The sequence below is a fragment of the Dendroctonus ponderosae genome, unplaced genomic scaffold, assembly GCF_020466585.1.
Source record: "Dendroctonus ponderosae isolate FM_Combo_2020 unplaced genomic scaffold, Dpon_F_20191213v2 Dpon_F_20191213_1, whole genome shotgun sequence".
NCBI classification, from domain to species: Eukaryota; Metazoa; Arthropoda; class Insecta; order Coleoptera; family Curculionidae; genus Dendroctonus; species Dendroctonus ponderosae.
The window spans coordinates 7,147,076-7,166,819 of NW_026017110.1; the positions used below are offsets into that span (position 1 = coordinate 7,147,076).

General features: G+C 35.6%; 1 protein-coding gene across 3 annotated transcripts in view; it reads left to right on the forward strand.

Annotated features, from left to right (window-relative positions):
- The window catches only part of LOC109545934, an 86,022-nt gene that overhangs the window by 20,566 nt on the left and 45,712 nt on the right, over positions 1–19,744 (forward strand). For 2 of the 3 annotated variants that reach the window (XM_048670074.1, XM_048670076.1), the window contains exon 3: positions 3,630–3,680. The exons of the other annotated variant lie outside the window; for it this stretch is intronic. The gene's annotated coding sequence lies outside the window, so the exon portion shown is untranslated. The remainder of the gene's footprint in view (positions 1–3,629; positions 3,681–19,744) is intronic. 3 annotated transcript variants of the gene reach the window in all.

Below are 19,744 nucleotides of genomic sequence, written 5' to 3' on the forward strand. Positions count from 1 at the left end.
AAAGGAGTAATACCGCTCCATTAACTCTCGATGTATTAAAAATAAAGGCGAACAACAGCTGCTTCTATATGAAGTAAGAAACCCTATCCCTTGAAGGGAACCGTTCTTTTCCCTCGTCTGAAAGCCATATTACTTTACTATATGACGATCGTAATTTTCACCGCGCCATGCGAGAGTTAATATTAAGAAAAGTGACAAAAAGAGCCGGTTGTGTTGTGGACAGATACTTATTACAGTTACTATAAATGGCACTTGTTGGGAAATGGTGGAACGACAAGGGAATTTAAGTTTGCCAATTTTAAACTGGCAGTGATACAAAACTACACGACTGGAAACGTTGTTCATGAAGAATATTTCACGTTATATGGTCCGTTTTGCTGACGCAAGTTGCACTTATTTCGAACAACGTTGATCTGGCAATGGAAACGATGATTTAGAGCTTGCAAGGAATGAAGATCCAACACCAAGTTTTCCAAGGGCGCAATAAATGACAATATAAATCACAGGGCATTGCAGGAGTTCAGCCCGTGTCACTCACGAGGCACTTTTCAGCTTCATGCCATCTTATCAGCATTACGGGCAGGATTTTCAAAGTTGATAAATTGCCCAAGCTATTTTAAATCCTCGGGCCACACGCTGAATATAAACAGAACAAAACAAAAACTGAGTGTTCACAAGCACAGAGACAGCAATTGAAATCCGACCATTGCAAATAAAAAATTTAAGCACACAAGTTGAATTTCAAGTTCAAAAAAGCTCCTGAGAAAAGACGATGAGTCGTATGAAAATGATTAAAATGTTGGGAACTTTGTGGGTTTATCTAAAGCTCCACAGCTAGCCAACACTGTTCCACTCTTTCACTGTTTTTTTTTTGTTAGAAGATTTTTCTTTAGAAACTAAAAACTGATGGCTTTTCCAAAATGAAAACCCATGCTCGCCTGATTTTTGTTGATTATCTAAACGAGACACTGAAAATGCACAAAAGAATTATGTAAGAATGGCAGCGTAATTATGTGTTAAAACCACAGTTCCTTTCAAAATAATTAGTATAGAGGATTACATCACGCTTCTAAATTTGTCATGCAAATGAAGATACAAGCAAATGTTGTCGAAAACAATTCGCATAGAGGATGACGCTAATTTATTCAAACCCGACCGGTCTTTTAGATGAATTTAGCGTTTTATAGAATGGTTAAGCCTTTTGCGGTCATCGGCTGAAAAATCGGTGATTTTCGTTGAATCGAGATTTTATCTAAAATCGGGATATTTTCCAATCTAAATGAAATTTTGTGCGTTGCAAGATTCACGTCTTACAGATGGCCTGTAAAATTTACAAGTGGCTGATTGTGCTCAGCGAATTTTTAGGCAAAAGCGTGCAGTTACCTGGAAATGTTAATTTTGGGAAAAACATTCGACAAAAAGCTGAAAAATCTGGGCTTCTCCTAAATCAAATGAAATTTTGAGCATTTTGAGGCATGATCCGACTCTATAGATTCTAAAACTTTGAAGTCGCTACTTCCTTTGAATTGGATAATGATTTTTATTGGAATTGCAGAAAAGCGTCAATTTTTTATGCAAATTTATAAGGGGCGCAAAAATCAGGCGCCAATGCATTTCAAATTAAAAATTAAGGCTTTCCAAAATGAAGTATTTCTCACGCATTGTGATAATTCCCAGTAGCTTCTCAGCTTAGATTAAAAGTCAGCAATTTGTATTTGAAATCACTCCGTGGCGTGAAAACGTTCATTGTTTGACCAATATTTACGATGGGCGCAAAAATCAGCATATTTTCCGATCGAAATAAAATTTTGCAGATTGTGAGAATTGTGTATTTTTGGTAGACTGTAAAATTTACAAATGGCAACCAGCTCTGAAATCAGTGTTGCTAATTTTTAGAAGAAAGCGTGCAGTTGCGTGAAAATGGTCATTATCAGCACAGCATTCTCAAAAGCCTCAAAAATTCGAACTTGTCTCAAATCAAACGACACTTGGCGCATTTGGAGAATCGATTTATCGCTGCTTGTTCCGGATTAGAGATTAGGATTTTTTAATCCAGTGCCTGGTTTTGCGTGAAAACTTTGATGTATGGACCAACATTGATCAAGGCAGGAAAAAGCCTGCATTTTTGGGATTTTATGGACAATTTCACAATCTTTAGACTAACGTTTTACCTGTAGACCGAAAAAAATTCAGGTGGCTACTATTTCTGCATTATAAGTTAGGAGTTTCGATTTAAGATCACTCAGGTGCGTGAAAACGCTCATTGGCACACCGACATTTAAAAAGAGCGCAAAAATCACGCTGTTAAGCGATTTAAACACAATTTTAAGCCATTTAAAACAAATGTATTTTCTCTCACCTGTGGGAATTTCAAGTTCTTCATTGTTTCAAATTAGAAGTTACGAATTTCCGCTTAAGATCACTAAGTTGTAGTAAAACGTTTATTGGTAAAATGACACTTTTGCAAATGCTGTTAGATCGGGAACTGGTGCCATCCAAATGAAAATTAGTGTGCTTTTAGAAGCAGTTTTAGCAAGTTTTATAAAATGCAGGAATTTCAAGTCGCTACTTGCATTCAATCAGAAGTTAGATTTTTTGTTCGAGTACCTGCGAGTGTGCCAAACCGATCATTTTTAAGCCAACATTAACAAAGGGCACAAAAGTCAGCATTTGATAGACAGCAAATAAAACTTCTTGAGTTTTAAGACCCCCATGTGGTTCACAAAGGTTGAAAAATTAAAGTCTCTATCTGCTCCAGATCATAAGTTAGGATTTTTTTATTGAAATTCCTCCACTTACGTGAAAACTTTTCTTTTTAACCAGAATTTACAAAGAGCACAAATATCAGCATTTGATGAGTTGCAAAAAAGTTTTAAACATTTTTAGCCTCCATTGTAATTTAAAAAACTTGAAAATGTCAAGTCACTACTTGCTCTAGATCAGAACATAGGATTTTTATTACAGTTCCTGTACTTACGTGAAAACGTCTATTTTTCGGCAATCAAGTCCAAATGGCCAAATGTGAATTAAATTAAATTTTCAGGATTTTTAGGCCAAGGGGTTTCCTATAGACCACAAACATTTCAAGTTGATAATCGCTTGAGATTATAAGTGAACAATTTGTATGTGGATGCCTTCAGTTGCCTGAAAATGTTAATTTTTAAAGCAACATTTACGGCGCAAATAAAAATCGGCATTAGATGCGATTTGAATAAAATTTTGCGTGCTTGTAGAATCACGTTCTTGGTTTGGACTGTAAAAATTTCAAGTGGGTACTTGGTGCAGACTGAAAGTTGGGAGTTTTTAATGAAGCCCTTACAAATGCTTGAAAACATTGAATTCGTGTAAGGGTGCAAAAATCATTGTCTGATGCTATTTAAATAACATTTTCTATATAAATCACAATAAAAATCATTTATTCTTAAAATCAAAGATTTATTTATCAACGCAAAAGCTAAAACATGTTATTTTTTTTATAAATTCTAAGGATTTTAGCATTTTGTGAAAGTTTGTCGCAGATGAACTTAACTCGACTCAACTATGGCAAAACCATCAAAATTTCTCTATTTGGCAATTTTGCCCGCACTGTTAAAAACCAGAATTTTACTAATTTCTGCTTAAATTTGCAGGATAATTTGCTGAAGACACTTGAGGATTATCTGCAACGAGTTTCCAGCCAGGTGAGTTTAAAGACGTTGTAAAATTCCTCCGGGAAGGCGGTAAGGCGCTTTAGAGGAAGCAATTATTTTATTTTATTTATACATTACGACCTTATATTTCCCAGTACAAGCTAAACTATCTAAACTACTGATCTGTGAAGAATCCTATTAATTTTATAACCTACTGGACACACCCTTTATCTGGTGCAGTCGATTCTGGTGACTCTACAATTACTCTTAGCGCTGATGTTTTATTTATTTCAAGTCTACAACATAGAAAATCAGCCAAGTGATTTGCATTGGGAAGTAAATATTCGGCTGAGGAAACCACACTTTCTTTTCTGGTGATTTGCTAATGAACAGTGAATGTTTTGGGTCAGTGGTTTTAATCTCACTCTCAACTGGATTTGTAAATATCTGAAGATTTTATGTTTTTAATAGTGCAGTGTTCAAAGAATCAACCAATCGTCCTTATGGAAAATGTGTCCCTGCCTATACGTAGGTAAATTATTGATTTTATCGCAGAAAAAACTCTAATAGCGTAGGTACCGATAAACACTATAAAACTCTTCGGATAAATAGTTCTAGGTCAATGGGAGTGTCCGCCCTAGTTAGACGTAATCTCAAAGTACCTCCACATCTCCTTGCAACCGGCCAGTTTTATAATAGATCAATTGAATAGCGATTTGTAATGGTAATTCGAAATGATTTTTGTCCTTTGTGGGTAGACTGATAATCTCTTGCACGATGCTGTTCAGTGCTCTAGATTTTCCCAGAAGAACCAACCTGTATAAGGCGATATGCGTTTCGAATGGTAAATTCTTCAATTTACTGCAAGCCAAGTGAAGAAAATTAATAATTCGCCATTGCAGCACCATCGATATGCTCTAATAAAGTAAAGTTGGCCAACGAAAAACCGTTTTTTTCTCGGCCTGACATACCTGAGTAGCTCTTTTGGGTAATTTAATTTGTCCACTTCTCGGCAGCGTATTGTTTCTACACTCTGCAGCTTTATATAATAAATTATTTCAGTCTAAAATGTTCACTTTGCCTTAGAGTAGCCCAATCAGCTTGTTCTTATAGAGATCATTTCGGATGGTGAAGAAAAACAAAGGACCATTTACCTAGTGAATATTTGCGATTTCAACAGTAATTAGTCGGAATTAAACCGTAGTAAACAGGGTTCAATTAGTAGCACACAACAAATAGAAAACATGCTGTTGGCTCCAAAACAGCAGCATTTCGATTTCCATTATTTCACTAAAATAGTTTCGAACTGCCACAGGTGCGTAAAATATCTCACCAATAGAGAATAGTGGCAAACTTTGCGGTCCAAGCCACCCTTACGTCATTAATTACTCGCCTAATCGTTATTAATGATGTAATTAGCGGAATTCCACCATTCTGTATAAATTTCTATCTAAACACTTCCTTTAATGGACCATCAAATATATTGGCTGCGTCCAAAAGATGCAGATTTTTCATTCAAATTTCCATTGTAAACGATGGCATGTCGATGATTATTAAACAACACAATCAGCAGTTTAAACTAATTTCAAGTTGGACGTTTACTAAATATTTTCATTTACTAAACAGGTTGCTTTTGTTTGTTGCTCGCAATTATGGAACATTTAATTTGCGCTTTGCACAGAGAGTCTGGATTAAATTATCGGCCATTTGATAAAACGCTCGAACGGCTGGGTTTCTGTTTAGCATTGTTTTTGCTGGCTGAGAGAATGTTTTGAGGTAATGGAACACGATTACAAGTTGTTAGACGTTAATAGTTGATAATGTTCAATCACGCATTGAAAATTAGTCTGGAAAAGTGTTTATTTTTGCTGTTAATTTCGTATATTTATTGTGCGCAAAAAACCTGTTTTCGGTCAGGGTTAAGGACTTTTCACTGAAACCGGTTTACTCTTAACGTAGGAATCATCAGGAATAGAAATCGAGTGTAGTGGAGAAGGTTATGAACGTGTGTAAACGCCAAATTCGTAATGGGTTTTATCTAGTTTTGTTCAGTTGCTGCATTTAATTTTTTTTAATGATTTTTAGGCAGATTTTCCAGCACTTTATTGCCATTTTTGTACTCAGATGTTCTCCATAAATTTCCCCTTTTCTTTTAACTTTATTTATTACTGAATTTCCGTTTTCTCTATTTGTGTTTATTTTGATTGTTTATTTACTTTTCAATATTTTTTACGCTCTCATGTGATTACTGCATTAAACTGAAATGAATTCTGAAGCAACGAAGGACGCAACAAAGAAAATAAAGAAGCAAATATTGAACGAATGACTGTAAATTGGAGTCGCTATGGAAAGAACTAATTACAAATTGCCTAAAAGTGAAACTGTTTGCAGGAAACAGCAAAATAAATTGAGATCCACACTGGGCGAAAAGAAAAATAAAGCATAGAATAGCTCTAAAAAGAATAAGGATTCAACAACAGCAAAACATGTGCACTGGAAATCTTAATAGGCGAAAAAAATCAAGAGAAAAAAATAGTGTAAATTTAAGGGCAAAATCGAACATTTTGATACATCATTGATGTAATTGTCAAATGAAAAACTATTGAAGGAGTGGAAAACTAGTACAAGACATAAACAAATTTAATGCAGACAAATTCAATTAAAAGCCGAAATTAATAAAACCCAGAAATTACCTAAAACTGAAGCTGCATGAATAAAAGAGCAAAGAACAACGAGAACCAAACTTAGTAAAGAGCAAAATATAAAATATAATAGCTCTAAAAAGAATAAGGATTCAGCAATAGCAAAAAACAAGCAATGAAAATCTTAATAGGCGAAAAAAATCAAGAGCAAGACATAGTGTAAATTTAAGGACAAAATCGTACGTTTTGATACTTCACTGATATAAATGTCAAATAGAAAACTATTCAAGGAGTGGAAACTTGGCAAAAAACAAACAAATATATTGCAGATAAATTCAATTAAAAGCCAAAATAAATAAAACACAGAAATTATCTAAAACTGAAGCTGTCTGAATAAACGAGCAAAGAAAAACGAGAACGAAAGAGGAAAATATAGCTTACAATAGCTTTAAAAATAATAAAAATTCCACACAGAATAAGGAATCAACAAACAAAAAAGTCGAGCGAAACAAGCGAAAAATCATGTAAATTTAAAGAGACAATTGTAAATTTTGATGCATCACTAATCAGTTTTGTAAATGTAAATAAAATAGGTATTGAAGTACTAAAGACAACGTTGAGAATTTTCACCTGTTGACCAAATCAGCTTTCGAAAATTTGCAAACTTTCTATCCGGCTTTCAAGCCGAGTCAAAGTTTAAGTTAAGTTAAAATAAGAGCAAATAAGAAGCCCAAATAACAGAAATTTCGCTGTGAAAGGAACAAATATGCTATATGAGTTGAGGAATCAATGAACGACAAATCAGGAAAAGAAAGGCATCAGAAATCTCCAAAAGCGAAAGCAATCGAGAGTGGACTATGATATGAATTTGAAGAATAAAATTGCACATTATTATGAGAAATACAGTAAATACGAAATTGCACAAAACTGAACAACACTTTCCTTATTACCCCATTTTGTCGCAATTATCTGCTAAGCCTAATCGATATATTGGCTTTGTTGGCACTTAAGTAACACCATCCGCAAAATCTCCTAGACTATTACGAATAATCACCTGGTTGTTGTATTACAATAATGAGTGGAGAAAGTAAAAGTAATCTCTTCCTCTGTTCCTTTTCAAGAAACCTGTTTGATGCCATCGATGGCTTAACCACATTGCGTGAATAATGGACTTTTGTACATCCTGAACAGCCACATTCTGAATAGCCGCAAAGAAAAACCCGCTTTGTTAACATTTCCACCTGCAAACTGCCAATGTTTACGGTGTTACGTTCAAGTTCAATTAGCATATTTAAATTGAACAATGCCTCCAATTTGCCTGTATGTACATGAATGTCGATGAACATTGTTTAGGCAAACTGCTGATTTAATATTGACTGGATTAAGTCGAATAGAAGACTTTAAAAAAAGGTCCTAAATATACTGAGACACCATCTGTTTAGTACGCGACCAAAAGCAAACGTACGGAAAGATGAGGCGCAGATTTCCCCATAAAAATTTAGCGTTTATCAAAAAGGTCCTCTTTATATGGTAATTTCGATAAAGTAGCTGGAAATACCACTTTGACCGTATGCTGAGCGTCGCTGACACGGGTGCAGTGATTTGGTGACAGATTCAATCACATGCCTGATCGGACCTTATAATGGCTAATTTATTGATACATGATTTATTTATGGCTTGTGCGACCAAAGCATTTTATTAGTTTTATGGGTGAAGATCCGCAACCGATTTTCGGTCGGAAATTTTTTGCAGAATTAGCCAGTTTTAACATATTTTTATCTACAGATGAAAATGTCAATTGTTCTCAATTCATCAACATTTTTTTTTTGGTTTGACTGCCAGTAAATGAATTTTACTTTCTATGAAGGCAGCCTTAGAAGATTGACTTCAAGGTTCAATTCATTCTGAAACTATGTTGTCTGTATGGCACTTTCTGTTAAAATATAAAGCTTTTGTAAATGACAAAAGACAATTAGTTCTACTAAATTCAGAATTGTGTCTGTCTGGTTAATATTGAATAATTATGACTAATACAAGATGTTTTCTTGGACACAAATTTGGAGATTTAATAGAAGTAATTGGCATTTGCTTAAATACTTAAAAGTGCCATTCATTCCGACAACATTGAAAAATTGACTACATTTTTTAACAAACCATCCAATGTACGCCACAGTCCAATTGTAGGTTAATTGAGGAGCAAAAGTTGTACTTGGTGAAGGAAAAACATAAAAAATTTGGCATTGTAGTAGAAAAAAATTGCCTCATTTATAGACAAAACTTGCGTGAGTTAATTTCATTTGGCAAAATATTTTCATATTTAAAATATTGCGTTTTTCTTTTAAAAAAATGGCACATCTGCAGCAGAAACTAGAATCCTTTCCGATTGAGTGATATTAATTGTCGCTTGCAGGGAACCCTTATGTTTAAAAAATTGGGAAAATTAAAGACACATTTTCAGCAGTAAATTGGGTAAACAAAAAAAAACGCGGTCTTTGAAGTGACAACGCACCCATGGGCAATGACCCGCCATTCCATCTTCAAAATTATTGAATATTTAGTGTCTTTTCGAATAAAATCTCCAACTTGGGGTGAGGCCAGTTCATTAAACCTGACTCGCTTCCTAAACCGATGTGTAAAATGTAAAACCGCTGACTTCTGGGATGAATTCAAATAAGGTGGGATGCCATTCAAGTGACCGGTTCGAACACGTTTATTGCTCACGTTTTCTGCGATTTGCACGCACCTTCAGATTCCCACAACATGAAAATGTCAGTCTTTACAGCTTCCATGACTCACAACCATTCCAGTATTTACTGCTGCATCGAGACTGCACAGCTGAATAACTGTATTGCGTTGATATGAAATTCTACAAGAAATGCATGGGTATAAATAAAATACGCCCGCTCGAATTGGAGATGTTTCAAGTTGAAAAATTGAAATGCCAGAGATGTGAAAGTTTAAACAGTGGATTTTACTGACCGGTCCCGAAGGTGGAATAATCCCCTTTATGGGTATGTGAATTTTTCACGGAAAAATGTCAAACTGCTTGTTGAGAATGGCTCAGCGAGCGCTTTTTACAGCTGATATTTACACTGTGACGGCAGCAACGTGAAGTGTGACAAAAGCAAACGAATAAATGAACAGTGACAAAGTTTTGCAACCCAAACATTCAAGGAGAGAGTCGTATTTATAGGACTTTCTGACCTTTGACTAATTAAAACTTCTAACCAGCCATTAGCTCGTATCAGCAACAGGAAAAATCTAGGCTTAGCACGCACACAATTTACTACCTACTTCTGTTTCATAACGAATTTTATCTGCTACTTTATTGCGTTGGAGCTGATATGGGACCAAATAAAGAAATCAAGGGCTGTTGGGGAATTTTTGTGAAAAACATGCTTTAGAAGCATATTTTTCAAGTAGATATCTGAGAAAAATCATCCGATTTCCAGCTTGGCTAATACTCTCAACCTTCGGTTCAACACCAATAAATTATTGACTTAACATTGTTCCGCATTAACAGCCATTGATGTGCAAACATTAAAACCGACAAAGTTAATTGCCCATCAAGTTTATTAGTCATTAATTCTAAGTTTAAGAAGCTCCCTCCTTTATGTGCTTATTTATATATTTATTTATTTGCGCCAAAAGTGGTGAGCCTTGAGAGTGAAGCATCTGCTACTTATTTGACCGAGCAGCCTTGGCAGTGAATTTTCCACTTGGTTGGATGACAACAAAAGTGGCTGCTTGTAATATGAGTAGGCCCATTTTTACCGTAGTAAAGTTAATTCATATCTGAGTGGAGGTCAGATGTTTGTGAGTTTTGCAACTGTTTCCGAGCGTGAAATATACGCAGCTTGTTCTGAAACCCACCAAACTGGGATTTTGTATTGTTAGCAAATTACTTAGAGTCTACAAGAAATCATCCATTGTGACCATGATATTACAGTTTCCAATTTCCGGCCCTTCAAAAGAACGGCTTGTTGATGTTTAGTGCTTAAAAGTAGTGACAATTGTTTCCACTATATCAACTTATACAGGGTGTCCCGTAAGCTGATGATCAGGGTCAACCTAAAAAAAATGCGTTCTGGTAGTTTTTGTACCACGACACTCAAGAATTCACCACTTGTCCAAAACGGCTAAACTCGATTGTTTCATCAAAATATGAGTCTTACATCAGAACAAATTCACAGCGAGTTTCACTAAAATGCATCGTATCATTCTCCCGATATTTCGAAAAAGATCAATTTTTTGAAGAACTTTGACCATCTATAGCAGAGGAGCCAGACATTTTTTGTCAATAAAAGTTAGGTCAGATCGTCTTCTTTTGGTCCAAAGAATATCGCAGTACTCTTTTGATCGTGAGCTTACGGGACACCCTGTCTACAGCGTGATTTACAAGGTTATGGACACATAGCAGGGGAGTGTAGAGGACCACAAAACAAGTCCGATTTCCATTTAAGTTTTTTCTCTCAGGCCCATATTTAACGAGATACAGGGTGTTAAAGTTTCAAAAAAATGTTGGTATTTTCTCTTTAAATACTACAGTTTATGAGATATTTTGCTCAAATTTTTAAAGTAGGCTAATGTTTAGACTCTTTGCCTGTGGGTAAGGCGACCGGTTGTGAAAATCTACAGGGTGCTATTTTTTCTAGAGGTATACCGTCTTTTACCCTAACCCCTAACTTTTTTGTGGTGCTCCACTGGCTTCGACCGAACTATATAAAAATTTTCTGACTGCTTGCAGTTTTTTCGTGTCTGTCTTCATTTTCGAGATATTTGCGCAAATATAAGTCCATCTAGGGTTGATTTTTCATGAATTTTCCTATAATTTTTTGCGTCCTTTTGTTCGCATTTTTTTCAGAAAGAAATTAGTTTCATGATAAATTGAAATATTCGATACATTTTTGTGTATTTTTATTGGTATTTCAGCCGATAAACCTCAATTATTGTAAATTAAATTAAAGTAAAAATTTTTTTTAAAAGTTATCTCGTCAGCCATTCCTATTTTAACTCAACTTGCACTTGAAGCTTACAGAGAAAAATGTGAACAAAAGGACAAGAACTCATAAAAAAATTCATAGAAAATCACCCAGAAACCCTACATAGACTTATATTTGTTCAAATGACTCGAAAACGAAGACATATACGAAAAAACTACAAGATATCAGGAAATTCATAAATTGAACAACAAATGCAATAATGTGTTCGGTGGCAATCAGCGGAACACCACAAAAAAGCTTGGGGGGGGGGTAAAAGGGGGTATCTCTCTAGAAAATGAACACCCTGTAGATTTTCACAACCAGTAGCCTTACGTACAGGTAAAGGGTCTAAACGTTAGCCTACGTTAAACATTTGAGCAAAATATCTCAGATACTGTAGGAGATACCAAAATTTGTACACCCTGTATCCTGTTAACCATGAGCCTGGGAAAAAAAAATTAAATGAAAACTCGATCTGTTTTGAGGTCCTCTACACGCCCCTGCTCTGTGACCATAAGGTTGTGAATCACCCTGTATATGTCTATATGGTTATGCACAAAATATTCTGATTTTTGCTAATTCGTGTTGCAATCTATAAATTGATGATTAGCGGTGAAATTGAGGGAGTTTTAATGTACTGTAGTTCTACAAAAATCTAATCTAGAACATTTTAAGCTGTGAATCAATAAAAGACATTTTCAAAAGTACTTACAGATATAGATTCCAAATGCGCTATAGCAGAAAAATGTCGTATTGCAAGCTTGTATGATGTGAGAATTTTCACCTTTTGGCCAAATCAGTTCGAAAATTGACAAACTTGGTAACGAAAAAGAAGAGTATGGAAAATTAGATGTTTGAATTTGTACGGTTTTATTAGTTGGATTTTTTTAACCACAAGCATTCAGTCGATTCAGTGGGCACAATGGTCACTATCATACACCATCTGCTGGTCGAAAAATTCAAAAAATGTTCTTCCTTGGTAAAGTTTTAAGCCTAGCAGATACAGAGATACAATTAACAATTTAGTGGAAACAATTGTCAGATATAGCTGCTTAAAATTTCTATTTACAACTTGGATAAACCTCGCCGCAAATAACTCGGAGGGAGACAAAAGGTTCAGTATCAAAGACACCATTATTCCCACTGTTTTAACCATTTTTCTACCTAAAACAGTTGCCTTTCTAAAAAGGAAAAAATCAGTTTATTTAAACTTGCGCTCAGCTCTAAAATCGACAAAATTTGCTAACATTGCGGAAAAATCTGAGGTTCGCCCCATTATCGCCCAAAACTGTGCATTAAAAAATCCCGAACGAAGCATTATTTCGATGTGAAAAATAACAAATTATTAAATAAACCCGTGAAATTTATGCCCGATTCGCCAACGTCTCTAACCTAGTAATACTTGAGCCCATAAAAATGACTTGCAAAACTCATTACTTTAACATTGACATAGAATTGAACGAACTTGAAAGGTAAACTGGGTTATTATAAATTATTAATGCGATAATTTTTTTTCCATCTCAATCCACCAGAGTGTCAATATATACACAGGTGAAATTGCGTGAAATCAAGGCTAATAGAGTGTCAATTTAAGTTCTAGCTAGTTCCTGTAAACAGACTTTAAAATTTTTTGCAGGTTTACGCCCCAGTCCCGCTTTTGCTTCGCAAAACTCACGTGTCTCTTATTCTTCAGCAATTTCTTGCATGCTTTCAAACACGAGACTGTCCTACCTATTTCACGTTAATAAAGTAGGCCTTCAACCCAACAACCATACAACGTTCAAAAGCCATATCAATTTCATCCAGTTTCGACCTATTTTCAAGTCACGCGTCAGCTCTGTGCTTCACGTGACTGAAAAGTTAGTTATTACTTTCAATTTTTCTTCGACAATTATCCTCTATGGGAACTTGTTGTTAAATGAAACTGGTTATTCATCTAATAGCCTTAAATTGACGCAGGAATCGTGTTAATTCGGTTGCTGTTTATTGGTATTTTATTCGCGTTCATTTACATAGAGCTGCACCTCAGATGAGTTTGTGAAATCTGGGCCAAAACTCAGGTTGATTTCCTGCTTGACTTTTATAAACTGGGGAAATTCACTATGTAACCGAATAAATCTAAACACATTTCTGAAAGTTGAAAATTCTACTGTATGTTGTGTGTTATTCAAGTTGAACTTTGGCACAATTTTCGCTCATTCAACATTGATTGTGAGTGAATCTAATGAAACTACTGCTAAAGTATTCGGACAACGTTTGTCAGTAATCATACGGGCATTAATTGAAGCAAATTGTGCTGTTTGTTCAAAGCAGGAACATTTAGCGACCACTAATAGGGGTCGGCTTTGAATATATCGAGCATGTTCATAAACCCATTTTTATAATTCGCTTATTTGTTTGATATTGCCGGTTGTACGGTTGCATATTAGAACGGCAGAATGCTGCTCATAGAGAAGCAGAAAAATCTTATGAAACAAAATAGAACATAATGTTTTACAACCAAATAGAATTTTGTGTTGGATTCCATTTTCAGTTGGTCAAATGTGAAATTAATTCCGACATTAGGAGAAACATTAAATTGCTATAGTTTGAGTTTTAACTCTAACAATTTTTTTTAAAGAAGTGTCAATGTGGTGGGCATAATTGGCGTTTTTGAGTAATAGACCCTTGAAATTGCAGGTGAATGCGCAGTACTTGAAACATAGATTCAAAACTATGTATATTATAAGAAAAGTTCTATGGAAAAATGCAAAACTTCACCAGAGTAGTAGGAGTAACTGTGAACAATTCATGCAGTGTAAGAAGCGTCTTTCCAGCAACGTTTACTTCTTCATAGGGAATAACCATTTAAAAGCGCTAAAATTTTACATTTTGGGCAAAAGCTTCAATTGCTAATTTTATGGAAGCAATTTGAAAAGAACTGGAAACTTTTCCAATTTTTCTGCTTTTTCAACTTTTCGCTAAAAGTAGATAACCTTTTCAAATTGCAGTTAAAATATTGAGCGGTTTGAACACAAGAGTGGCAATTATTCCCACTATATTGGCAATTATTCCTACTATATAGAAAATATTATTATGTGGCGTGCACAACATCGAATTTTTGTAAAAATCAGTGCATTTACCCTGAATGAAAGTTTAGGTTTAGCGTCAAAAACTCATGGAATTGTGCACAAGTAGAAAATGTGCAGAAATGTGTGGGATTTGAATGAAACCCGGAAATTGTGCATACTTGCTTTGCACAGTGAACATTTAAGTTGGCGGATTGATGTTGATTAAAAGCTGGAATTTATGAAAATAGCGCATGCAATTGAGTGGACTTTTTCTCCAGCATTTACAAAGTGCTCCAAAATCAGAAGTAGGTACGATTCAAATAAAACTGCCGCTCCTTCCACTAAGCCAGACGTAAAGAATTTTGAAAGTTGAACTTGCAGTTGGATGAAAATATTCACTACATTAGCACCATTTGCAAAGGGCGTACAAACAACAATTAAGTGCGATGTATATTAAACTTTTACAGTTTTTATACTCAATATTCTTCTATGGACTGTACAAACTTAAACATGAGGCTCGTTCCTGAGTGAAAATTAGGAGTTTTTAAAGAAGACCCTGCAATCTAGAGAAAACACTCATTTTCACACTAACATTTTCAAAATGTGCATAACGCAGAACTGAATAGTATTTGAATAAAGCTATGAAGTTGTGTAGATTTCGGTTTGTATTTTGAACTCAAAGCTTCAGTTCGCAGCATGCTCAACATTAGAAGTTAGAACTTTTTAAATTAGCGCTTGCAGCTGAGAGGACACAGTCGTTTTTTACCCGAGAATTTGCAAAGTGCTCCACAATCAGAACTCGGTGCGATTTGAATAAAATTCGACCGTTCCTAAGCTTCAAGTTTCTCCTATGAACTGCCAAAATTTCAGGTTGCAACTTGCTCTAAGTGAAATGTTAAGAATCTTCAAAGTAGAGCTTGCATAAAAACATTCACTTTTAAGTAGCATTTCTAAAGGATGCACAAACCACGATTAAGTTCGATTCGAATGAAACTATGAGCTTGTTTACACTCAAGTCTTTTCTATGGATTGTAGAAATTTCAAGATGAGATTTGCTTTAGATTGAAAGTTGGGAATTTTCAAACACCAACATTTGCAAAATGAGCAAAAATCAGAAATGAGTGGCATTTAAATTGAGCGCTGACATTATGTAGACTCAAGTTTTCCTTTGTACTGCGAAAACTTCAGTTGGCAGCTCGCTCTATTTTATTTATAATTTTTTTTTTTTTTCATATTTTTAACAGTCGAAGCAGGCACTGATTTTAAGTTCCGAAGAAATTTTGCGTTTTAATCCTAAAATCTACAATTACTCCTTTTACTAACTTTTCCTGTCTTTGCCTTTTCCAAAATTTCAGGAGTAAAATTCAGATTTCATGGAATAAGTTGTCAATTTCCCAATCTTCCCAATATAAATCGTTTTGAACCAAAGATGAATGTTCCAACCCATATCTTTAATACATTATGGGCACCATAGTTATATACTGGCTAATGAGCTGAATCTCCGGACCGTAATAATTACTTCCGAAGGATATTATTATTAATCTTGCCTAATCCGCACTCTAGATAAATTCGGGATCCGAGGGCGACTTCATTTATAATTTAAAACTTAATCTGGATATGCTGTGGTCGGGATTTGGGCACAAAATTGTCGGACAGTCTAGGAAGTTTTCAACGGTTTTACATTGGGCATTTAAGGCATAATTTCTGCAATAAATCCGGCTTCGATCCGGACATAGTGGAAGACGAAATGCGATTAGAAGGTTGCCATTAATTCATTTCACATTTACGTGTATGCAATTAACTTGACAAAAGAATAAGCAAATTCTTACCTTGAACACGCCAGTCCCTTACTATTGAACCTGAAACAGAAGTAAAGCGTTATTATGCTGCCTGAACTAATAAAGACATTGCACCATGAACAATTAAGTCATGGCAATATTTTGCTGTTTTCAATAAATTTTATTATACGCAACAATTATGCGTTTACTTATTATGTGTCTAATTGTTTCAGCTCTTTATTGGCACAGGTTGACTTAAGGACAAGCACTCAAAAGAGCAAGAAATCACGATTATTCAAGAAACATGCGATGTGTTGCAATGGCCACATCACTTTCTGATGGAATTTATTGAAATAACCATTAAAACAAAACATCGTCGTGATGCCAATCAAAGACGCTTCCATTATAATGTGAACGGAAAATACGACATTGTTTCTACAACATTTCAGTCGCGAAACAAAAGCGATCGCATGGCGATTTATGAGCTTCGATCACTAGTTTTTCCCGATCTCTTATCATAAATCACTTTGGTGTCGTTACACCGTCAACCTGATTGACTCAACAAACTGGAAAAAATAAATTCCAATTCCAACTTTATTCTCATCGGCAACGTTGATTTCCGTTCTGAGGATGTTCAGCTTTGACTGCTTTTAATCAGCGATCGAAAGGAAAGTGTTTAAAAGCGAACGTAATTAAATCTTGGGGCGTGTGATGGACGTAAACCGAGCAACCTTGTTTCATTTAATTTGATTTATATGGTGAATGGAAATAGTGGAAATGGTGTTATCGACCAATTGTTACAAGTGGATGGCTTCGGCTTATAATACGGTTGGTTAGTCTAGTTCGGAAAAGTTGTCTTGATTTCTCTTGAAATTAGGGAGATTAAGGACAACACTATGTAGCATAGACAATGGAACAGTTGAAAACGATGAATGTGGGAAAACACTGGACAGTTTAAGTGTTTGAAGCCGCTCAGTTTTAAAGTTGCTTAGTATTAGAAAATACATCCATCGGAGATAAGGCAATCCCTTCAAACGCAACGCTACTTTCTTGGTCATATTTCAAGAGCCAGTTGAGCTAGCGAGCTGATTTTTGCGTCACTAGATAGAGAACTGAAAAACACATTGACAGAGTGAAAGATTAGTTGGGAATTGTTGCAGTTTTCCGCACAAAAATCCAATTTTTAAGGTACCACCTATTTGTTTCACGCGGCTTTAGCAATATTGCGCCATCGCCTCAAACGTTTCCGCTCATATCCCCAGAGCCATTTGAGTTAATAAGCTGTTCGCTTTTTTTTATTGCAAAATAGGTTCAAAAATGACGCTGGCTTTTTTAACGTTTCTCAAGAACCATTACTTAGAGCTACAAAGTTCGTTGTTATATCATTGGAAAGAGAACTAAAAGGTCGATTCAGTTATAGGGGAGTGCATGACAAAGATCTGGTAGTTTTGCTGCAAAAAGCGAAAATTTGCGAAATTTGAAAATCAGACATTTAGCTGCAAAATTAGGACACATTTTCCATCACGTTTTTGATCAACTCTCGGGAATAAATTGAGCTAGAGGGCTCAGTTTTACATCATTGGAGAGACAACTAAATGGTACTGTTAGGCAATGAAACATCAGTAAGGAAATGCGGGCAGCTTTGTCAACAAAGTCATAATTTCAAGAAGATTTCGTTTTGCCATTTTCTCATTTACAAATCGACTCAAATATGACCCTGCTTTTTTCGACGTTTCTCAAGAACCATTCGAGCCACAAAGTTTGTTCCTATATCATTAGAAAGAGAAAGAAGAGCGCGATTCAGTTATAAGAAGATGCGTGAGGAAGTTCTGGACGTTTTGCCATAAAAAGCGAAATTTCAAAATCAGACATTTAGATGCAACGTTAGGCTAAATTTGTATGTTTTTCATCATCTTTTTGCTCATTTCTTGGGGAACAAATTGAGCTAGAGGGCTCATTTTTACATCACTTGAGAGCCAACAAAATTGCGCTTTTAGGAAAAGAAGCATCAGTTAGGAAATGGGGGCAGTTTTGTCAAGAAAGTGATAATTTCAAGAAGTTTAAGATTTGCCTTTTTTATATACAAAATCGAAACAAACATGACGCTGCCTTCTTGGATGTTTCTCAAAAACCATTTGAGCCACAAGGTCCGTTTTTATACCATTGGAAAGACAACTAAAAGCTCGATTCAGTTATAATAAGATGCGCGAGGAAGTTCTGGTAGTTTTGCCACAAAAAGCGAAATTTGACAATCATTTCACAAGACATTTAGGTGCAACGTTAGCCCAAATTTTCATGTTTTTCATCATCTTTTTGCTCATTTCTGGGGAACAAATTGAGCTCGAGAGCTCATTTTGCAAAAGTTTTGGCACAAAAAGAAAAATTTGAAAATTAGACATTTAGGACAAATTCAGCAATTAGCGAGTTGTTAAAACACCAGAAGCCTTCTGTTCAAAATTCCTTGTTGAGGTTTTGCTGAAACGCCGGGGTGGAAACCGGTTTAGCCCCTTTTAATATCGGAAACAGGTTTTAAAATGACCAAGACCGATCAATCATTTTTCGAGCAACAACCCAGTTAAGGGTTTTGCAATGGAAAACAATATATAGATTGATTCGTATATCCGAAATAATCGGGCATATTGCAAGATAACGTTCCATTGTATAACGATATCGGGCAAAACGAAAAGAACCGCACCGGCTTCAAAGCGAAATGATGAATATCGAAAGCGTAACTGATATGTTCATAAGTTCATAAACCTCAAGTAATACAGGCGCGTTTGTTTTGTATTTTTTGTCTGTGTCTGTTTTAACGTTTGATTGATTATCTGGTTTTTGCCTCAAAATGCATTTGTTCAATTCGAATTCGTTGAAATCACGGTTTTTGTGCTTCAAACTAGTTCAAGATCGAGGACGAGTTTTTTTGGTCTTAAGGACTTACTCCGTTTCAAACTCGGTTAGCGACCTAAAACAATATAGGTGTTTGCTGTCCGCTTTTACCTGCCACCGAAAGCCCGCCAGAAAAATAAACGAACTGCGTGAAACTGGACATTTAAGCTGTGAAAGCTTCGGAAGTTAGAAAACACAAAAAGCAGCTAGAAATCCTGGAAACAGCAACGGCTGGAAAAGCGATAAAGAAAATAAACTGGCAGACTGAGATAACCAAGCACAACAACGATTCTGCTTGGATTAGCCAAAGTGAGTTATATGGATCCGATGTCCAATAAAGCCTGACCTTCAGGGTCTTTTCCTCACATTGTCTACTTAATCGTGAATTGCATTGAACCACATCTAATCGATCTAAATATCTGATCTGATCTGCCCAAGCCTTTTGTTCAAACCGCTCTTTACATCGGCTGAAATTACCGTGTAAACATGGACATGTTAGGTGAGATGTTACGGCCCTATTCTTGGGTTTAACACCTTGTCAGGCCCGTAAATCCGGAGACATCAATTAATAATCTGAGCTTTATGTAAGACTACGTCGGTATTTGCTCGGTCTCCGGCTTACTGTCTACCGAACGGCCAAAATAGATTACTGGCCATTAATTATCGTCAAAGACATGGAACAGCCGTGATAGAGAAGACTTTCCATTGTTAACGTAATAATTGCACTCCCATTAATTTTTCCTTATAGCTCATATCACGGTTCATGGCAGATTAGCG